We start from the raw sequence: 21,180 nt of genomic DNA, 5'->3' as shown, positions 1-21,180 counted from the left end.
CACTCTTCAAATTTTTTAGTACATTATGACCAGATGAAGGAATTGGTGCTACCCTGCAATACATTCCCCTATGAAGTGGGAGCGGTACTATCTCACAAAATGGGCGATGGCACAGAGAGGTCGATAGGCTATGTATCCAGGGCACTTACCATAGCTGAGAAATGATATTGTCAGATCGACAAGGAAGGTCTGTCGATTATCTCTGGCGTAAAAAAATTCCACCAATACGTGCACGGGTGACATTTCACAATATTATCAGACCACAAACCACTTTTGGGTCTGTTTAGCGAGGAAACGGCTATACCTCCCACAGCTTCTGCAAGAATACAAAGAGAGGCCCTAATTTTGGCAGCACATGAATACACCTTTGTACATAGACCAGGGATTCATATTGTAAATACCAATGCCCTAAGTCACCTTCCTTTGTAAGAGAATGATGAACATATTCCAATTGCACAGGAGCTCGTATTTGTGATGAATTTTCTAGATTCCTCACCAGTCGGTGCCAGGCAGATAAGAAACTGGATGAATCGTGATCCAGTCCTGTCTCGAGTGAGAGACCAAGTGTTACATGGTTGGTCCCAGGAACCATTCTCTGCTGAATTGAAGCCGTTTTTCAACTGAAGACACATGATGAGCAGTCAAGATGGTATTCTATTATGGGGTGCATGGGGAGTAGCTCCTGCACAAGAAAGGGAACCACTTCCAGTAACAGCTACAAAGTGTCCATCCAGGGATCTCCCAAATGAAGATGACAGCACGGAGTTATCTTTGATACCAGGGGATGGACGACGATATTGAAAATGTGGTAAAACACTGTGTCAGTGTCAACAGCTATAAAAGTTGCCGGTGGCAGCCCCATTACAACCATGGTAGACCCTGGGTGAGATTGCACATAGATTACTTTGGTCCTTTTCTTGGAACCATGTTTCTACTGATTATAGGTGCTCATTCCAAGTGGTTAGACATTTATGAGGTAAAGTCGCCAACATCGGGTGCTACTATAGAAAAACCAAGCAAAAGCTTCACCGTCCATGGATTGCCCGAGGTAATCGTCTCAGATAATGGAACTGCATTTACGAGCACTGAGTTACAACAATTTATCAGCCTCAACGGTATCAACCACGTGAAGACTGCACCGTACCATCCATCATCAAACAGAGTGGTGGAAAGAGGAATACAAACTTTTAAAGCGGGAATGAAGAAGTTGCCAGGTGATTCATTGGACAACAAACTTTCTTGTGTTCTATTTCACTACAGAGCAACCCTCCACACTATCACAGGAGCAACACCTGTAGGATTACTGATGAGGTACCGTCTTCAAACAAGACTAAGCCGGATAATTCCCAATTTGGAGGGGAAGGTGGAGAAAAGCCAAGGGAACCAAAAAGTGACTCATGATTTGCATAGTTGTGAGCGACAATTTACTCTTGGAGGAGCAGTATATGTAAAGAATTTCGGTGGAGGACCAAAGTGGTTACCTGGTAAAGGGAGCTCCATGGCCAGACCAATGTCGTACCATGTGGAAGTGGAGGGCCGGATCACCCGTAGGCATGTGGATCATTTAAGAACAAGGGAGATACCCCAACAAAATGATGTTCCACCTGTAACCATTGCTGAACCTGTGATTCCTGTTGAATATGCTCAGTCAAGGGCAGACCTGCCTGATGTCTGTGTCGGAGTGAACGACACTGAACTGCCTGTGCCTAATGAGGTACCTGACATTCATGCAGTTCCAGCGAATGCGGTTCCTGCAAAAGAATTGGAAGTCGTGGAGCTACAACGTTCCACACGGATCAGGGAACCACTTGAAAGACTGAACTTGTAATTTCATGATTTCATGTAAATATTGTAATGTCATGAGATAAATATCCCTGTAAATACACAATGTACAGAAAAGTTAAAGGGGGATGAGTGTAGTAATTAAAGTTCTGATAAATGTAGGACTGTAGCTTTAAGAATAATCCAGTGTTGTGAGATCACATGATCTGTGTAAACCAATCAGTTAGCAGCACAGGCAACCTCTAGGAGGAATTCCTTCTTTAGTTATGGAGTTTGATGCACATGTATAGTTGCTGCTGCTGTCTTGCAAATGAGGTTAAATGTTTCCACTAAGAAAAAATGTCTGAAGATCAACTCTATAACAACGGGCTCCATGGCAGCAGGCCCTAATATTTATAAACCACAAGGGCTATCATTCCATCTATGTACAATTAGTGTGTGATCACTGGAAGCACTATTGCACGTTTGTTCACGGTAGCCTGGGAGTTGCCATGACTCCTACATCCTGAGTCACTCCCAGGTGCCTGAGATTTTTGAGGGGCCATTATGTCTGCAGAGCTGGCTGCTTGAGGTTAAGGGGTACCCACTGAAATGCAGTCCGGTGGCACTAATATGTCACCCTCAGAGTCATTCCGAGGAGAGGAGAGCTGCTTACAAGTCCACATGCTTCCTTATGGAGTAGACCATAGGGCTTCTGAAGATGCGCTTCAGGTGCCTGAACCACTCAGGTGGCTCACTCCAATACACTCCCGGTAGGGTTTCCCACATCATTGCAATGTGTTGCACCCTTCACGATCTGGCAATGCAAAGAGATGAACCTTTGCCAGAGACTGAACTGGAGGAGGATGAGAGCTCAGAGGATGATGATCCAGGGGCCTAGGAACCTCAGGAGGCTGCTGAGGGTCAGTATGAACGTCATCATGCCATGGAGGAAGGAAGACGTGGGAGACGTGCCCATGATACATTAATGGCTGACAGGTCCCAGGAAGAGTAAAATTAAGTGAGGGCACATGGCCACATCTGTCCTAGCCCTCGATGCCATTTTCTTTCATCTCAGGGGATGTCCATCCACTTGCAGCAAGAATGAGTCTACATTCACACTTAGGGTTCTGGCGTCATGAATTGCCAAGCCATGATCTGTGCTTTGGTCCATGGGGCCCTGTGAGTGAGCTCACTCTGGGAACTGAGAGTCCACTTAGGAACAAGAACGATGCGAGAGAAGACTTGAAACCTTTGCTGCCATCTAATGATGCAAACACTGCTGCGACTGAGATGTGGACATGCCTAGGGATCTCCTCCTCCCGTGTATGTCTTTTCTTCTGCTGCTACCACTGAGGAGACACAGATGCCGCTAGATTATCAATGCTGATGAGCTGCCCTCACTCAGTGCCCTTGAGGAAGAAGGGTTAGGAATGCTTACATCACACACTTCCAATAAAGATTTAAACACACTTCCCTGACTTCATCCAAGGGTGTGGAGACCAATACAACTGATGTTGACGTACTGGAATGTGAATCTCACAGTGGGACATTATCACTGAGTGGGAAGAAGGCTAAACCTTCCAATTCCAATGTACAAAATCACAACACATTCAGTTGCCAAAAACATTCACATAGCCATCAAATGTATTCATAAAAGTGCAATTTCATTACATGTATAGCACACCTGTGACCCAAAAGTAACATCAAATTTTCATACATTTCCTAACCCTACCGCCATGCCTGAGTGTAACCCCGACATCCACAACTGAAGCGGAGGCAACCTCTGACTGCTACGTCCTTATGTCTGATGATCTTGGTGGATGTCCTCTAGTGGCCCAAGGCCTGGAGGGCCGCAGCCTGATAAGGGTCTTCTGCTCACGGGCAGAAGCGCTCTTGATGGCCTGAGAAACTGGAGTGGATGGGGTCACAGGCAGAGGGGCTGTGAGCGGCTACACACCCTTGGAGTGTCCTGAGAGGAGGCCCCTGGGGTGTCAGGCTGACACTCATCCTCTCTTTGGGCACCCATGGGCCCTGCCCTGACACCAGAAGGAGATGGTGCATCCATAGGGAGGTCAAGGTGCCTCGTCCCCATGTTGCTTACATCTTGATGGCGGCCACCAGGATGTGTGGCCATTGAGTGCAGGGCCGAGCTCAAATCCAGCAAGACCTGCTGGACCAACATTTCCTTGATGGTTGCCAGCCTTCCCAAGGTGACCTCAAGGCACTTGCATGTTGGAGCCCGAGATCAGATAGAACGCAGACCGACTCCTCCATCATTTGCTCTAGTCTGCTGAGTGTCAAATCTCTGCCTGATATTCCGCCGCCTGTCATTGCATTTCCAGTATTGATTTGGCGGCCGCTTCCAGAGGCTCATCATCTGACTTGGACTGAGCGGGTGGCTGGTCTCCAGCAGCCCTCCGAGTGCCAGAGACCTAGGCTGTCCCTGCCTGTGACTGTTATGGGGACGTGTCAGTGAGGTGTTCTCCAGAAAGTAGCCCAAGCCTAATCTGCAGCTATGCCCCATCAACGTGTGTGTCTTTAAGCTGGTAGAGGGAGCATGTGAGCTCTGTGATGGTTCTTCTGGAGCTTCCTCTTAGGACATTGTCTGGGGCTCGCACTGTTGCTGGACTGGCTTGGGGGCCTCGATCAGCTGGTGCCTAGAAAATAGAAAATAGAGTTGCAGTTAATGAGCATGAGCTAGATAAGACTGCAAGTGACTCACTGTGAATGTCAGGATTTGATGAAATGATGGAGCTGTGATCCGTACTAGATTGCTGGGAGAGGCTGATCTCCCCTTCCCCACAGGAGCGAACCCTTTCCCCTCCAGTCAGCTCAGCTGCAGCCTCCTCAAACTCAGTGATGGCAATGATGTTGGCCGTCCTTCCCCCAGTCTGTGATCTCTCGCGCCTGTTGTGCGCCAGCTTGGCCTGTGTGAAGAAGAAAGAAAGGCATATGATCAGAAGGGATGTAGCAGAGGCTGGGTAAGACGTATGTCCCCTGTGTGTGGTGAGCCCTCCCCAGAAGGGCCAGAGGATGGAGTGTGAGCGTGAGTGGAAATGGGATGGTGGTGATGTGAAAGTCCTGGTGAGAGAATGAGTGTTGATATATGTCCCCCGCTAATGGTTGTGTGAGATCCCTGAAGAGAGTGGCCGTTTGAGTGCATGATGCCGGAATGAGAGTCTGATATTGGAGGGAGTTGAAGAATGGCTTACCCTGACAGAGCGAATGAGATCATTCATCCTCTTCCTGCATTGGATGACATTTCGGGCGCAGTTGCCAGCAGCACTGACCTGCTCTGCGACAGACTCCCATGATGGAGAGGTGAGGCTGCTGCACTTCCTGCAGCCATCCCTGGGATAGAGCGCTTGCCTGTGCGCCTGTGGTCCTCTGATCAAGGCCTGGTGGGTGAAGCAGGGTGCTGCCTTCTTTTTGAGGCTCTTGACCTTCTTCTCCTGGCTGCAAAACTTCTCTGGAGAGCTGGAGAGAGTGAGATTATGTGTCTGAATGGCCTTTAAATATAGTGCCCAGATCTTTGAACCCGCCACCTGATGGCAGGCGGACGAATCACTCCTGACCCACCAGGTGATTCGGACCGAAACACGCCTGTGAAGAATTAATGACCTTCCAAGCACGGACTTGTGCACGAGTTCCCGCCGTTCTGGCCAGCAGGTTAGGCGCTGCCAAGACTACCCGCCACCGCAATTAGTCTCATTAAACAGATTCCTGGCATGAGGGGATTGAGCAGTGGGAAGATGTTGATAGAATGGACCTTTATTCCCTGGAATTGAAAAAACCTCATTGAAATATTTAAAAGTCTGAAGTGGTTTCTCAGGTAAATGCTGGGAGTATGTTTTCCCCTGGCTGGTGTTAGATCTAGGAGTCATTGTCTCAGTATCAGGGCCATTTAAACCGTTTAGGACATGAGTTGAAGAAAAATTCATTCACTCAAAATATAATGGATCTTTGGAATTCTCTATCCCAGAGGGCTGTGGATGCTCAGTCATTAAATATATTCAAGTCAGAGATGATTAGACATTTGAATGCTAATGGAATTAAGAAATATGGAGATAGCATGTGTAGGGGTTCCCTTTTCCCCTCAGAAACCCTTCCCACACTCAGGTTCATGACACCAGATTCACAAATGTATGGCTTGAGCTGAATGACCAGCGAGACAAGTTTCTTCTGATGATTCACAATTGTTTTATTGAATCACCCACAACCCCACAGTACAAAACCCAAAGTTTAAAACAACCCAGTCCCAGTACCCGACGCAAAGTCACCACGACTCAGCTAAAACTTATAAAAACACAGGCAAAACACCATGTCCTGTCCTGAAATCTTAAGAAAAAAACCCTCAGACCAATGCCACCAAGATATGGCTGAAACAAGTTACAAGGTACCGGCAGAAAACATCAAGTTTTCACCCCATACCTTCACAAAACCCTCAGACCAATACCACTATGATATGGCTGAAACTTACAATCCCCAATGCAGCTGGACTGTCTGGTATTGATGGTAGGCCTGAGTCAAGGTGACCAAACTTGACCCTTTTTCTGATTGCAGCCCAGATGCTCAGATCTGCCCAGATAATAATTTAAGTCAGCCATGTCAAAACATATTTCCTGTTGTTCCATTGTCCATTAAGTTGATTGCACGCAAAGTCCAGACAAATGTCATCAGCTCCTGCTGGTAGAAACAATACAGGGTTTTCCATGGAAGATGTATCCAGACAAATATTATTAGTTCTCATTGTATGAGCAATTCTTCTGTTGTTTGAGGTGGCACATTAACAGCACAATAACAGCACCTGGCTCCAAAGTTAATGAGAGTTTGAATGACCCTATTCCAGTACTATTGTCTGTGGCAGTTGAATAATTCCTTGAGCGTATTGTATTGATGATACGTCCTTTGTGCCATTGCATTGGGTAATCAGACTTCTTGATCATGTTGGTCAATGTCCAAACCCTTCTGATGGGTCACTGTGTTTTCACTAAATGTCTGAATTAACCCCTTGCTGCCCAGCCCTGTACTGCTGACTGCAGCTTAGCTTTTTGAAAGTTATAGTTCCAATCATGAGGTCAAAACATGTCTGTCGGTTTGAAATTATGTTCCATAAATTTCCCAGTTGGAAGGGATTTCGATCCTACATCTCCCCCTTTTAATGTCTCTTTTATACCTTAAATGAGATATTACTGCTGATGAATCTTCTGCTGTGATGAGGTATTGCAGGCCCCAGCCAAACCTCACATTTTTTACAGAATTTATACATTTAAACCCATCAACCCGAATCCTCATTTAAATAACTGTTCTAATTTCGCCTGTTTTGCCTTATGTTTTAATTTACATGATAGTATAAGTAGATATAACACCATAACTAACTGTATAATTAATAATACTTGTGATACAATTCAAATCCAAGGGGGGGCTTCGATCTTGAGACCAATATCCCATCAAGATGGGATCACTATCTCCCTGATCTCATCTCCCATTTTACTAGTCTCCTGTTGGAGAGTATAATAATGTTTTTGTGAAAGCTCCACCTCTTTTACCAGTTTTGGGTATCATACCCAAAATGAGAGACTACTGCTCGGTCACATGTTTTATGTCAACCATGGGTGACTGTAAGTGTTTCTTCCCCCATACCTAACTAAGTTACGTACATATTTATCTAAGCAGTTACCCATTTTACAACATTCCTTCTCTTTCTTTGCAGTTGCATATAATCATACAGACATCTGGCTTTCTTACATCTACGTCTTTTCAAATCACACAGTAAATATAATACAATAATGAATTGCACAATAACAAAAAATGAGGATCAATCCAGATCCAGGGATGGATCGGAATGTCAGTGCCAAAATCCATCCCTAATATCACTGATCTCTCTGGGCTGAAACAGCTTATCCATTGTAACTTGAATGTGATCTCTGAATAATATCATCTTAGATTGATACCCCTTTCGGTATGGCACTCCCGACCTGCAGATCACCTCACTCAATATCAGTGAAATTATATCGAGCACGGTATTAAAAGATCCTCCAGCTCTCCCTACATCTGTATCCATCTTGTGGTTTCCCACTCGGGGGTCTTGCAATTTCTGTGCTTTTCACATCTCAAAATTGTCCTAAATCCAAACAACAGTCTTGTTGGGCAGACAGATTTCTTGTAATATTTAATTCAATTCTTCCTCAAAAGAAACCCCTTTTAATATTTGTAGAGACCACCCAGATGGTCTGTGTATGCCTTTTTGTTTCCCTAGAATCCCTTTGAATTTCAGATAACTTTCCCTCAAAATGTACCAAACCATATGAATTAAAATTAATTCATCAATTCCAAATTCTTGTGCCCAAACTTACTGGTTTTGAAAAGTCTGACACTCATTGGTCAATGCGTTTACATCAGATTTCCCATTCTCAAGCACTTTGGTTGGGAAATAACCAATGGCCTGAATGGGTTAAGGCTAAATTCCTCTGAGTTTTCCTTTTTAAAAAAAAGTCTTTAGTCCATGACTATTTTGTCAAAGCTACTGCAGATCTTGTTACTTGCAGTTTGCCTGTAAGAAAAGCACAAAAGATCAATTTTGCTCAGGGCAAAACTAGTTAATTTGTCCAAACATACCTGACAATTGAGAAACTTAAAAATGTTGTAATGCCCAATACAAATAAATTTAAGAAAAACAAAAGCTGTTTCTACATTTTGAATTCTCATGATATCTTTTACACGCTTGCTTAGATTTCTTAACATTTCCCTCAGACAGTATTTTAAATTACTCTTCCAATTGTTTAAAATTCCAAGCTCTCTTTTTTACTTCCCCTACTTTTGGCAGTCTGAACTCAAGTTCCAATTAGCAGTATCCAATCTCAAAATGTTCCCTGTTCTAGGGAGAAAATTCCCAAATCCTTAAACTTTGTAACAAGTTTCTAATCCAAGACCAATCCAATTAGGATTAGCCATGATCACTTCAAATATCTCAGATTTCAATCAACCCTACCAAACATTAAAACTACCTTCGCTCTCACATGTGTGAATTCGTATCCAGATTAAAATTCCCACAAATTTATCAAAATACCCTGGAATCATGATTCTGGCCAGTAATCATGACTGCAGTTTCAAACATTGACAATGTTACTTCACTAATTACACCTCCCATTTATATCACAATTTCAGGAGAAATTTTAAAACGTGCTCATCCACGCAAAATCTTTATCACACACACATTCTCTCACAATATTACAACTTTAACCCACAATAAACAACCAACTGTTTGAAAACCACATATGAAAACAGACCACAAGCGGTTAAGCAACTTTTAAGTGATACAGACACTGGCTTACAGTCACACAGAGAAATCAAAGAGACAAAGACCCACTCTCTCTCTCACTCAGCACAAGTATACAACACACTTGGCTTTAACCCGTCCAACATCCACTCATTGACAGGCACTGAAGCATAGATACACAAATTCAAACAAGATACCCTATTAAAACACACAGACAGAAACTGAATCTACTTATGTACACACAAGGTTTCTTTTACCATTCACACAACATTTTAACTATACTGTGGGCATTTCAACTCAATTTCTTACTTTCTTCTAACCATTTTCCATGACCCCAAAGTTTCTCTTATATCTCAATCTTATGCAAACAGCTGCACCATGGTCTCTGACAAGGAGTTCATCTCTTCTCATCTGAGCAGGGATCAGTACCTGCTGCCTGCCCATTTTCCCTTTTATGTTCCCAATTCCCCTCCGTGCTCTGCATCTTACATTCTCTGACTCCTAAAAAACTTTGCCACATTTCTCAGCACAATAAACTGTTCTAACCAAAACCAGCTCTTAGCTTTTTCTGCTCCTTCCATTCTTGAATGAACATAACTTCTGTACCTCCTTCTCCAGGCACTCAGTGAGCAGTGTCCGGACTTGTTTATTAAACGATCTCTCTACTTCAAAAGGCACCTTGTCCCTGTTCTGTTCCTTTACCAAATCCACCTTCATACCCTCACACTTAGCCTTCAAGTCCTGAGCCTGTAATATAACCTCTGATACTCGCATCTCTCTTCCTCTACCTTACAGACCTGGCCCTGATAATAGCTCATGGTCTGTTCATGCTCTGACTGTTCTATGGTCCTTTCTGTCTCTAACTCCTCAAGTTCCTTCATCAGTTAACTACCGCTTCCCTGTCTGAGGCTTGTTTCCTCAGGATCTCTACTTCTTGCCTGAGTTTAATATTTTACCACTGATCTTTACGGTGTTGATGGTCGTATCCACATTGCCACACTGCCTTTTCTATCTTCTTTCATCTTTGGGATGACTCAGTCCACCCCTCGACCCATCCTAATGGATCCTCTGAATTAGCTATTTCCCTTGACCAAGCCTCATTTGGCTTTAGCTCCTCACAGACATACTTCTGTAACCTCATTTCCATTGTTATGGGAGGATCACTTTTACTCCCCGACTTTGTCCATTGTGCTGTCTGTTCAGCCATATCACCTACTGGTGTCCTGTCACGGTCGCAATTCTGTAGGGGTTCCCCAGAAATGATGGAAAAATTTAGCAGGTCTGACAGCATCTGTGGAGAGAGAAACAGAGTTGACATTTTGAGCCTGTATGACCCTTCTTCAGAGTTCTGAAGAAGGGTCATATGGACTAAAAAAACGTTAACTCTGTTTCTCTCTCCACAGATGCTGCCGGACCTGCTCAGCTTTTCCAGCATTATCTGTCTTTGTTTCAGATTTCCAGCATCCGCAGTGTTTTGCTTTTATCTGTAGGAGTTCCCCTTTTCCCTCAGAGACCCTCCTCAAACTTAAGTTCGTGGCACCAGATTCACAAGTGTATGGCTTGAGCAGAATGACCAGCGAGACAGGTTTCTTCTGATGATTCACAATTGCTTTATTGAAACACCCACAACCCCACAGTACAAAACACAAAATTCCCAGTACCCAACACAAAGTCATCACGACTCGGTTAAAACTTAAAAAAACACAGGCAAAACACCACCCATCCTCCTATTTTTTATGTTCTTATGTTCAGCCTGTGTCCCAGGGCATTAAGGGAATGGAGATGAGGGCTGTACAGGGGAATGGCCAGGCTGAGAGAGTGTGTTGGGATTAATGGGAACAATGTCATCAATGGTGGAGTTGAGGGTATGGATGAGCAGATCGGTACATGGAGAAATGTTGTGGTGTCGAGGCCCAAAGGCTAGGCAGCTGAAATTTTGTCAGTGACAATGGAGAAAGTTTTACCAGCGTTAAATATATAAGGAAGTAGGGTTGGGTGGGGCAAGGGGAATGTGGGTAGAGAGCACAAGGAAGTGCTCAGAGATGGCTTTATCTGTATTTGATGCTATTGGAATAGTGAGGCCATTGGAGATGGCAAGGTCAAAGGGTTGGCAATGAATATGGGTTGTGGAAATTACATGGAGGATGCACGGTGTTCAGCAAAAAATTCTCTTACCTGAACCTCAAAGAGGAACAATGTGTCAGGCGTCTCCGCTTCACTAAGGATATCCTCACTGAAATCTGCCAGCTGCTTCAGCCACAACAGCAACCTCAGAGCAGAGTGAAGACAGCATTGCAGTGCCTGTGAAGGTGACCATGACCATGAATTTTAACGCATGGGCTCCTTCCTGGCTGGAACAGGAGATATTTGCAATATCTCTTAGTTTGCCTTCCACTGTTGCATGAAACATCCAGCCACCTTGGAAAGAAGGGTATAGGACTGTAGCAAGAAGGTGATCCAGTGCTAAACCAAAGTAGCTTGTTCAGCTGCTAGAAGGCATGCTTGGCAGGAGGCTGACCACTCGCTTTTGAACGTATGTAAGATTCCTTGTAATGTATGTACGACCAAAGGGTATATTGTAATGAGTGAATTGTATTGTTTATTAGATTGGTAGGAATACCAAGTTAAGTCGTTGGTGTTTAATTGAGCTTTGAATGTTGTCTCCTTATTTCTCGTAATTCTCATGTTTGAGCCATAGAGTAACCTGTCAAGGGTAAAAGGTTACTTCCTACAAGGCAGTTCTGCAATTGCCAAGGTAAGTCTCACATGGTGTGAAGATAAAGGATGTCACGGAATGGGCGCAGAACATTTTGCAGGAGGAAAGGGACAGCCTTGATTCATTTTGGAATCAATGACATAGGAAGGAAAAGGATTGAGGTCTTACAGAATTTCAGGAGTGAGTGAGGAAACTAAAGGGCAGGATCTCAAAGGTAGATTACTCCCAGAGACATATGCTAGTGAATAAAGGAACAGAAAGTTAAAGCTGGTCAATGAATGGCGAGAAAAAATAGTGCATAAGGGAGGGCTTCAGATTTCTGGGGCATTGAGACCAAATCTGGGGCAGGGGAGAACTTCAGATGAGCACATTGCACCTGAATGGGACTGGGATGGATGTTCTCCATCCCAGCAGGTTAACTAGTGCTTTGGGGATAAAAACAGTAAATGCTGGAAAAACTCAGCAGGTCTAGCAGCAGCTAAGGAAAGAGAAACAGATTTTACGTTTCGAGTCCATATGACCCTTCGTCAGAGCTAAAGAAGGGTCATATGGGCTTGAAATGTTAACTATGTTTCTCTCTCCACAGATGCTGCCAGGCCTGCTGAGTTTTTCCAGCATTTACTGTTTTTGCTTTAGATTTCCAGCATTTGTTTTTACCTTAGTGCAATGGGGAAGTGTTTAAACTAACTTGGCAGAAGGAGGAGCAGAACCACAACCAAGCATTAGAGAGGAGAGACAAGATGCATAGGGAATTGAGAGAGATTAAGTGCTTTAGAATAAAGAGTTGTCCGGAAAGCAGAAGGATCAGGCAGTGGGGAAATACAAAGCAGATGGAAGTGAGCTTGGAGCATATGTGTGTAAATGCACAAAGGTTGATAAATAAGGTGTAGCTGCAGGCATGAGTCGCCACATGGGATTCTGATCAGTAGTAATAACAGAGACCTGACTCAAACAAAGGTAGGAATGTGATCTTAGCATTTCTGGCTACAATGTATTCTGGAGGAATAGGGAAGGAAAATGTGGAGGGGTTGGGTGACAGTGTTGACGAAAATTGCTATTACTGCCCTGGAATTGGTATGGTTGAGGATTCATAGACAAAATCTATTTGGCTAGAGTTAAGGAGCAGAATGGGAGTTGTTCTTCTGCGAGATGTCTACTATAGACTAGTGGTTCTCAAACCAGGGACTATGAACCTCTGGGGTTCCACAGAGACCTTCCAGCAGATCCACAACACAAGGCTGGCAACTGGGTGACGTGGTCAATGTGAGGCTCCTGCTCCTGTTCTCTCCGGTTTTCTCCTTTCTCCGTGCTCTGACTCTCTCTGAGCTCCTGTTCTGCCTAGGCTCCTGCTCTCTCCTTGCTCATGTTCTCGCCGGCTTTCTGCATTCTTCATTCTCCTGCTCTCTCCAGGCTCCTGCTCTCCACATGCTTCTGCCATCCCGTGCTGTGCTTACCCATTGCTCTTGCTCATCCCCTTCTCCTCTACTGCTTTCCCCTTTCTGGACTCCTGTCCTTGCTATTAAAGTGCTATTAAAACATGAAAGTGTTACATGTAAAGAATATTATGAGTATTGTGTAGGATTTTAATTCACATGGTGTGGGGTCTGTGATTATTAATCAACTTGAAAAGGAGTTCTTCAACTGAACAAGTTTGAGGCTCAATGCTATAGACAACTAAATCGCAGACAGAGGAGTATATCTGCAAGTAGATTTCAGAATTATGTAATAGAGTAACAATAACTAGAAATCATAGTGCTTTAACCTACAAGTCTATGGACCAAGAGTTGGAAATTGGGATAGGCTTATTAGCTCCTTTTCAACCAGCACAGGCATGATGGGCTGAATGGCTTCCTTCTGTGTCATCAATGTTTCTACGTTTCAATGTCTTGTTTGTCCCTCATAATCACCATCAACAAATGCTCTACATCCATCAGGTGAACACGTCATTACTGTCACTCATAGATTTTTTTTTTTACCCTCCTTGTAGGAGAGGAGAACAGAGGCAGCATTGAAAGGTAGAGAATTGAAGGTGTCCTCCAGCCAACTCTCAATTAACATCTGCAGGGGAGGAGGCACTGGATCACTGGAGTGTTGGCATTCCTGGCTATTGGAGATGCAGAGATGAGAGCCTCCCAGCTCCTGGTGATTATATTAAATACCAGACAGCTGCATGGCATAAAATACTCACTCATGTTGACTTGGTGTCAAGAATGATTTTTGTATGATTATGTGATTAATGGAAACTTCAGCTATTCCTACCTGCACAGTACTCATTCCTGACTTTTATCTCCCACAGAATCTTTCAGTAGGAGGTGGTCAAGGTGTTCCATGAGGATGACTCCTCAGAAGAGTTCACTCCCTCTGAGTGTGCAGTCACAAGACTTATGTAGAACCATGCAACAGTTATTCAGACTTCGGTGGGATTAAACAGATAGTAGATAACTCACAATGCACACATAAGTAAGAGCACATAGTTGGTGGCAGGAACAGTTAATTGCATATTAATTGTTAATTAATTGTGCATATGCAAGTGGAGGACATTTGGGGTTTCACTTGAGCACATATAAAGAGACACTTATTGAAATTGTGGTGTGTACGAGTTATGCTTGTTATATTTCGCTTTGTAAATAAATGTAAAACTGAGTAAAGTTTGGTTCCAGTACTATCCTTTAACAACTTGCTTTCTAGAATAGAACAGGGACTATTGTGGAGGATCTATGTTATAGGACATAGGATTGTCCAAACTTTACTCAACTGGACACAGATGCTGTACCAGGAGTCCATTAATGAAGAGGGTATTTAACGAGCGACTGCACTGTACTAGCTGTTGTTCAAAGCACACTATGCATGATTACAGAGAGTTTGGAGGAGCCTGTCTCAAACATGAGAGGTATAATCACAGGCCTTTTTGAGGATGCCTTCATGGAAAGAGTGACCAACTGCATGAGGCAATCACACCAGTGCATGAAGACCTTTATTAATGGTTTTCATATTCTGAATGCCGCCTTAAATGGGACAAATGATCCCTAGCCTAGGCCTTACATTGCTCCGCTGATCGGCAGTAAAGTTTTCCCTAGTTAATTGCTAAGGAAGTACAACTGAGTCATGGGAGGGGAAAAGACATGGAAGTGGAGAGTTGGCTCAGAGCACTTCCACTTTGTTATTCCCCTCTGTGCTTAGTCATGCTGCCTTGTTTCTTGATGAAAAAGTCTTTGACAGGGGTCTCATGTACTCCAAAATCCAAAGGATGGCAGTCAAGAGCATCTCAGCAGCCAGAACAAGATTCTGAGCAGCCTGCCTCTAGCTCTGTTGAAGTCTTAGGGCTTGCACTACATATCAACGGTAGGAAAAGGAATAGTAAAGATTTGGAGTTGCAGAAAGGGATACACATGGGTATGTTACACATTGTTAGATTGTTATCTTCTGTAGTCTATTTGAAGCACATAAGTTTTAATTTTTTTAAACCACTTTCCATGTTTGCCATTCTTGCTTATTGAATAACAAGCGGCCTTTTCATTTCTATGGTTATATATGCGAAGGCAAAAATTGACAATCAGAAATGGGGGTGCTATGAAAGCAATGCTTGTTTGTTTTGCAGTCTGATTTGTGTTAATGACATTGACAAGAGGATAAAAAGAGAGAAAATGGTTTTTACATTTGCTTGTTAGATAGGTGCACTTGAGGAAGTGAACCTCACAATCTTGAAGGAATCCTGGACGTCCCGAGCAGCAGTGTATGTTGTTGGTGGGTGCATTACCCGAGTCACCTTCTGCCTCTTTGTCTTCACTGTTTCAGAATCACCTAGAGTTTGACACCCTAGGCCTTGTTCCTACTGCAGGCCCAAACTTCACTGTTGGAGATTGTGCAGAGCCATGGGTATGCTGGAAACCCTGGATGCAGCATGCTGAAGGGTACATCCAGAAATGTCCAGGCACCTGAAGTGCATGTTGATAGCTTTTTGATGATACATTTGGTGATACGGCATTCATTATAGTCTCCTGGGCCTCATTCCTCGCAGCCTAACATGTTGGATTGAAATGAAGAAGTTGGCCTGTTAGAGCCCCTTTCAGGCTGTCAATTTTACTGACTTTAACATTCTACCCACCTGTCTGCCTTCTGATTCTATGTAAAATAGTCTTCCAAGTCACTATCATCCATTTCATAAAGTCAAGATCAACCCCACAGTGTGTTGGGGCTCCACTGCACCATACCATCACCACAGTTGCAATGTAATTTTCAGCCACTGGATATATTCTACATCTGTTTTGAGTTCTATATATTATGTTTTGTAAGCATTACTCTAGTCAAAAATTAACAATTCCAGTTTCATGTGAGATATTTGCCAATACAAATTACACATGTTGCTAAACATTTATTTTAGTCTTGAAGCATTTGAAATTAATTCAACATGACACATAATCAGCACAAGAAATTGAACTACAAAAGGTGTAATTAGTTGACACGCTTTTTCATATTTTTAAGCAAAGCTGTTGATTTAAAGATTAAACCAATATTTATGTAATGGAAATTTTCACCAAAATTTTCCATTTCGCACTGCATATCTGTTACTTATAGCAAAATATAAACCACCTGTTGAAGAGCCTCAGGGGAATAGTTAAATGAGTTAAAATGTATTTCGGTTCTGGATCTCTGCAGTTTAACAAAAGGCAAAAATAATTTTTAAATGTGTTTTTGCTGATAGATTTTATAGTCTTCTTTCACATTTCAAACTTGTTTTGATAAGTATGTCATGCTTAGAGAACACAAATTATTACAGTTGCTAGATCGATCATGTAGGAACTTGAGTACAAAATCTGAGGCTGCTGCTCAATTGGAGGTGCCATCTATGGGATGAGCCATTAACTAGATGCCTCATCTGCCCTCCCATGTGAGTGTCAAAGATCTCATGGCACTAATTTGAAGAGTAGGGGAATTCTCCCTAATGTCCTGGACAATATTTATTTCTTAACTAACGCCGAGAAACAGATTACCTTGGTATTATTGCATTGCTGTTTGTGGGATCTTGCTGGGTCCAAATTGGCCATTTGCTCCTTTGTCCTATTGTTGAAACCTGCCCAGATGTTTGCTGCTGCTCTTCCTCCTGATTTGGAATCCTCAATAGCATGTCCAGAAACACTCCCATGTTCAGCAACTCAGACTAGCGAAATTTGGAAAAATAGCGCTTATCCTCCACAACTCAATCTGTTAAGTATTAATTAGAAAAACACTCGCTAAAACGGCTAAAAACCTGTCTCGAAAGCACCCTAGCAGTCTAATACAAGACTTGCCTTGCTACATCTGAGGATTCTCTCAATAGTTCTTATGATATTCTGGTGGGTTCAGAATTTTTTTTATTCGTTCATGGGACGTGGGCATCGCTGGTTAGGAAAGCATTTATTGCCCATCTCCTAATTGTCCTTGAGAAGCTGGTGGTGAGCAGCCTTCTTGAACCGCTGCAGTCCATGTGGTGTAGGTACACCCACAGTGCTGTTAGAAGGGAGTTCCAGGATTTTGACCAAGCGACAGCGAAGGAACGGCGATATATTTTCAATTCAGGATGGTGAGTGGCTTGGAGGGGAACTTTCAGGTGGTGGCGTTCCCATCTATCTGCTGCTCTTGTCCTTCTAGATGGTAGTGGTTGTGGGTTTGGAAGGTGCTGTCTAAGGAGGCTTGGTGAGTCTCTGCAGTGCATCTTGTAGATGGTACACGCTGCTGCTACAGTGTGTCGGTGGTGGAGGGAGTGAATGTTTGTGGATGTGATGCCAATCAAGTGGACTGCTTTGTCCTGGACAATGTCAAGCTTCTTGAGTGTTGTTGGAGCTGCACTCATCTGGGCAAATGGGGGGTATTCCATCACACTCCTGACTTGTGCCTTGTAGATGGTGGGCAGGCTTTGCGGAGTTAGGAAGTGAGTTACTTGTCGCAGGGTTCCTAGCCTCTGACCTGCTCTTGTAGTCACAGTATTTATATGGCTAGTTCAGTTCAGTTTCTGGTCAATGGTAACCACAGAATGTTGATAGTGGGGGATTCAGCAATGGTAATGTCATTGAATGTCAAGGGGTGATGGTTAGATTCCCTCTTGTTGGTGATGGTCAGCCTTGCAATTGTGTGGTACGAATGTTATTTGCCACTTGTCAGCTCAAGCCTGGCTATCAGTATCTGAGGAGTCACGAATGGTGCTGAACATTGTACAATCATCAACGAACATCCCCACTTCTGACCTTATGATGGAAGTAAGGTCATTGGTGAAGCAGCTGAAGATGATTGGGCCTAGGACACTACCCTGAGTGATGTACTGGAGCTGAGATGATTGACCTGCAGCAACCACAACCATCTTCCTTTGTGCTAGGTATGACTCCAACCAGCAGTGAGTTTTCCCCCTTGATTCCCCTTGACTCCTGTTTTGCTAGGGCTCCTTGATGCCACACTCGGTCAAATGCTGCTGTGATGTCAAGGGCAGTCACTGTCACCTCACCTCTGGAGTTCAGCTCTTTTGTCCACGTTTGAACCAAGGCTGCAATGAGGTCAAGAGCTGAGCGGCCTTGGCAGAACCCAAACTGGGCATCTGTGAGCAGGTTATTACTGAGCAAGTGCCACTTGATAGCACAGTTGATGATCCCTTCCATCGTTTTACGGATGATCGAGAGTAAACTGATGGGGTGGTAACTGGCCAGGTTGGATTTGTCCTGCTTTTTTGTATACAGGACATACTTGGGAAATTTTCCACATAGCTGGGTAGATGCCAGTATTGTAGCTGCACTGGAACAGCTTGGCTAGGGATGCGGCAAGTTCTGGAGCATAGGTCTTCAGTACTATTGCTGGAATGTTGTCAGGGCCCATAGACTTTGCAGTATCCAGTGCCTGCAGCCCTTTTTTGATATCATGTGGAGTGAATTGAATTGGCTGAAGACTGACACCTGTGATGCTGGGGACCTCCATAGGAGGCCAAGATGGATCATCCACTCAGCACTTCTTGCTGAAGATTGTTGCAAATCCTTCAGCCTTATCTTTTGCAATGATGTGATGGGCTCCCACCACCGTTCATGACTGGATGTGGCAGGACTGCAGAGCTTAGGTCTGATCCATTAGCTGTGGAATCATTTAGCTCTGTCTATCACTTATTGCTTATGCTGTTTGACATGCAATTAGTCCTGTGTTGTAGCTTCACCAGGTTGACATCTCATTTTTAGGTATTCCTGCTGCTGCTCCTGACATGCCCTCCTGCATTTTTCATTGACCCAGGGTTGATCCCCTGGCTTGATCGTAATGGTAGAGTGGGGGACATAGTAACATATGAAATAGGAGCAGAAATAGGCCATTCGCCCCCTGGCCTGCTCCGCCATTCAATTGGATAATGGCTGATCTGTTTGTGTGTTGAGGTCCACATTCCCACCAAACCCCGTTAACCTTTGATTCCCTTGCCTAACAAGAATCTATCTAGCTCTGCCTTAAAAATATTCTGTGACCCCACCTTCACCACCTTCTGAGGCAGAGAGTTCCAAAGTTGCACAACCCTCTGGGAGAAAAAGCTTCTCCTCATCTCTGTCCTATAAGGGCGGCGCCTAATTTTAAAACAGTGCCCCCTAGTTCTGGACTCACCCACACGAAGAAACATCCTTTCCACATCCACCTTGTCAAGACCATTCAGGATCTTATATACTTCGATCAAGTCACCCCTAACTCTTCTAAACCCCAGTGGAAACAAGCCCAGTCTGTCTAGCCTTTCCTCATAAGATAACCCACTCATTCCAGATATCAACCTAGTAAACCTCCTCTGAACTGCCTCCAACACAATTACATCCTTCCTTAAATAAGGAGACCAAAACTGCACACAGTATTCAAGGTGCAGTCTCACCAATGCCCTGTATAACTGAAGCATAACATTCTTACTTTTATGCCGTCCATGAAGTTACAGGTTGTGGTTGAGTACAACCCTGCTGCTGCTGATGGCCCACAGTGCCTCATGGTTGCCCAGTCTAGAGTGGCTAGATGTGTTTGAAATCTATCCCACTTAGCACGGTGGTAGTGCCACACAACACAATGGAAAGTGTCCTCAATGTGAAGATGAGACTTCATCTTCGTAAGGAATGTGAGGTGTCATAGATAAACGTATCTGTGGCAGGCAGGTTGGTGAGGATGAGGTGAGAATGAAATCAAAAGGGGGACTTTTACAGACCATCTGATGGGTGTGTTTTCGTTGGGGAGGGGTACATAAAGTAGGCCAATTGGGTTGCTCCCCACCTTCCCGCCCACCACCGATCCAGTTCCCATAATACAGGGGGTGGATCAGGTGCCCACTAGGCCACCCACTCCTAGGTCTATTGAGGCCCTTGACTGCCCAATTAAGTGGCAATTAAGGGCCTCAATCCACCTCCACTGCAATCATACACTGGGTAGTGGAGGGCGGGCAAGAGTGGGAAGGTTGTTTTCTACCAAAGTTGGTGAAAGGGTGGGAAGGAAGGAGAGCACCTCCTTTGGTGGATGCCCTGTTTGCTTTAGGGTACTCCCCCATAAGATCGTACACCCCTTTGTGCCTCCCAGCCTGGCATCCAAAACCTACAGACCACCCCTCTCCCTAGGGTGCCCGATCCCTTCCCTCCCAAGAAACTCCAGATTCACTTTGTCCCGTGTTCATGACACTTCTTCGCAGGCCTCCTTGCAGTACCAGCAGTGCCCACTACTCTCTTCTGGCACTCCTAAGACTGCAAGAGCTGCCAACCAATCAGATTGGCCAGCAGGTTTCGAGGGTGGGAATTAATTCACTGAGGGTCAGAAGTCCAACCCTCAGCTGGTTAAGCTCGCCCCCAGAATATTATTTCTGCGGGGTCGCCTTTTTTGGTTGTAATCGAGTTTACTTCTGGGAGTGGTGTGAGCATTATGCTCCACCGAAAAGTTCAGCTCAAAATGTTTCAGGTGTCCAAGCACACCATGTTTATAAGAAAAAGTCTTTGATTCAGGTGCAGGATCTTTATTATCATATTTAAACAATTCCTAATCCTGTTGCAGGTGGTTTCAATGGATGACTATTGAGTGCCTGGTCCAATCCAGTGTTACATGCACTGCTGCCACAAAACATTGTGCTGTTGTATTAAACTCTGTTGTGTACCTTTTATACCCCAAAAATGTTTGAAGCATGCCACCTTTTCACCCTTTTGCTTTGTTGCAATGAAAGATTTTTAAGAACTGGATGACAAAAAGCATTCCATCCAGTACCCATTAATGTTATGCAGATACCTGTAAATATGTGGCTCTGACTTTTAAAATTAATATTGTTATTGAATAATATTGCTCAAAGAAATGAGCTGTGTCAGTACTGGACTGTTATAAAATACCTCCATTTTTTGAGTTTGTATCAGCACAGGGACTCCTGAATTAGGTCTAGCTTCCTTTATTTGCCCTGAGAGTGTGCCCTCCAAACTTG

At 44.0% G+C, this 21,180-nt stretch overlaps 1 long non-coding RNA gene across 1 annotated transcript in view; it reads left to right on the top strand.

The window, feature by feature from the left end:
• Positions 1 to 14,650, top strand: part of LOC144680317 (uncharacterized) — a 28,677-nt gene extending 14,027 nt beyond the window's left edge. The window contains exon 4 of the long non-coding RNA XR_013576534.1: positions 14,056 to 14,650. This is a non-coding gene — a long non-coding RNA (uncharacterized LOC144680317). The remainder of the gene's footprint in view (positions 1 to 14,055) is intronic.
• Positions 14,651 to 21,180: the final 6,530 nt, after the last annotated feature.

The sequence above is a fragment of the Cetorhinus maximus genome, chromosome 5, assembly GCF_964194155.1.
Source record: "Cetorhinus maximus chromosome 5, sCetMax3.hap1.1, whole genome shotgun sequence".
In the NCBI taxonomy this organism is placed as follows: Eukaryota; Metazoa; Chordata; class Chondrichthyes; order Lamniformes; family Cetorhinidae; genus Cetorhinus; species Cetorhinus maximus.
The sequence above is the reverse complement of the archived record's forward strand: the minus strand, read 5'-3'. Positions and strand labels throughout refer to the sequence as shown.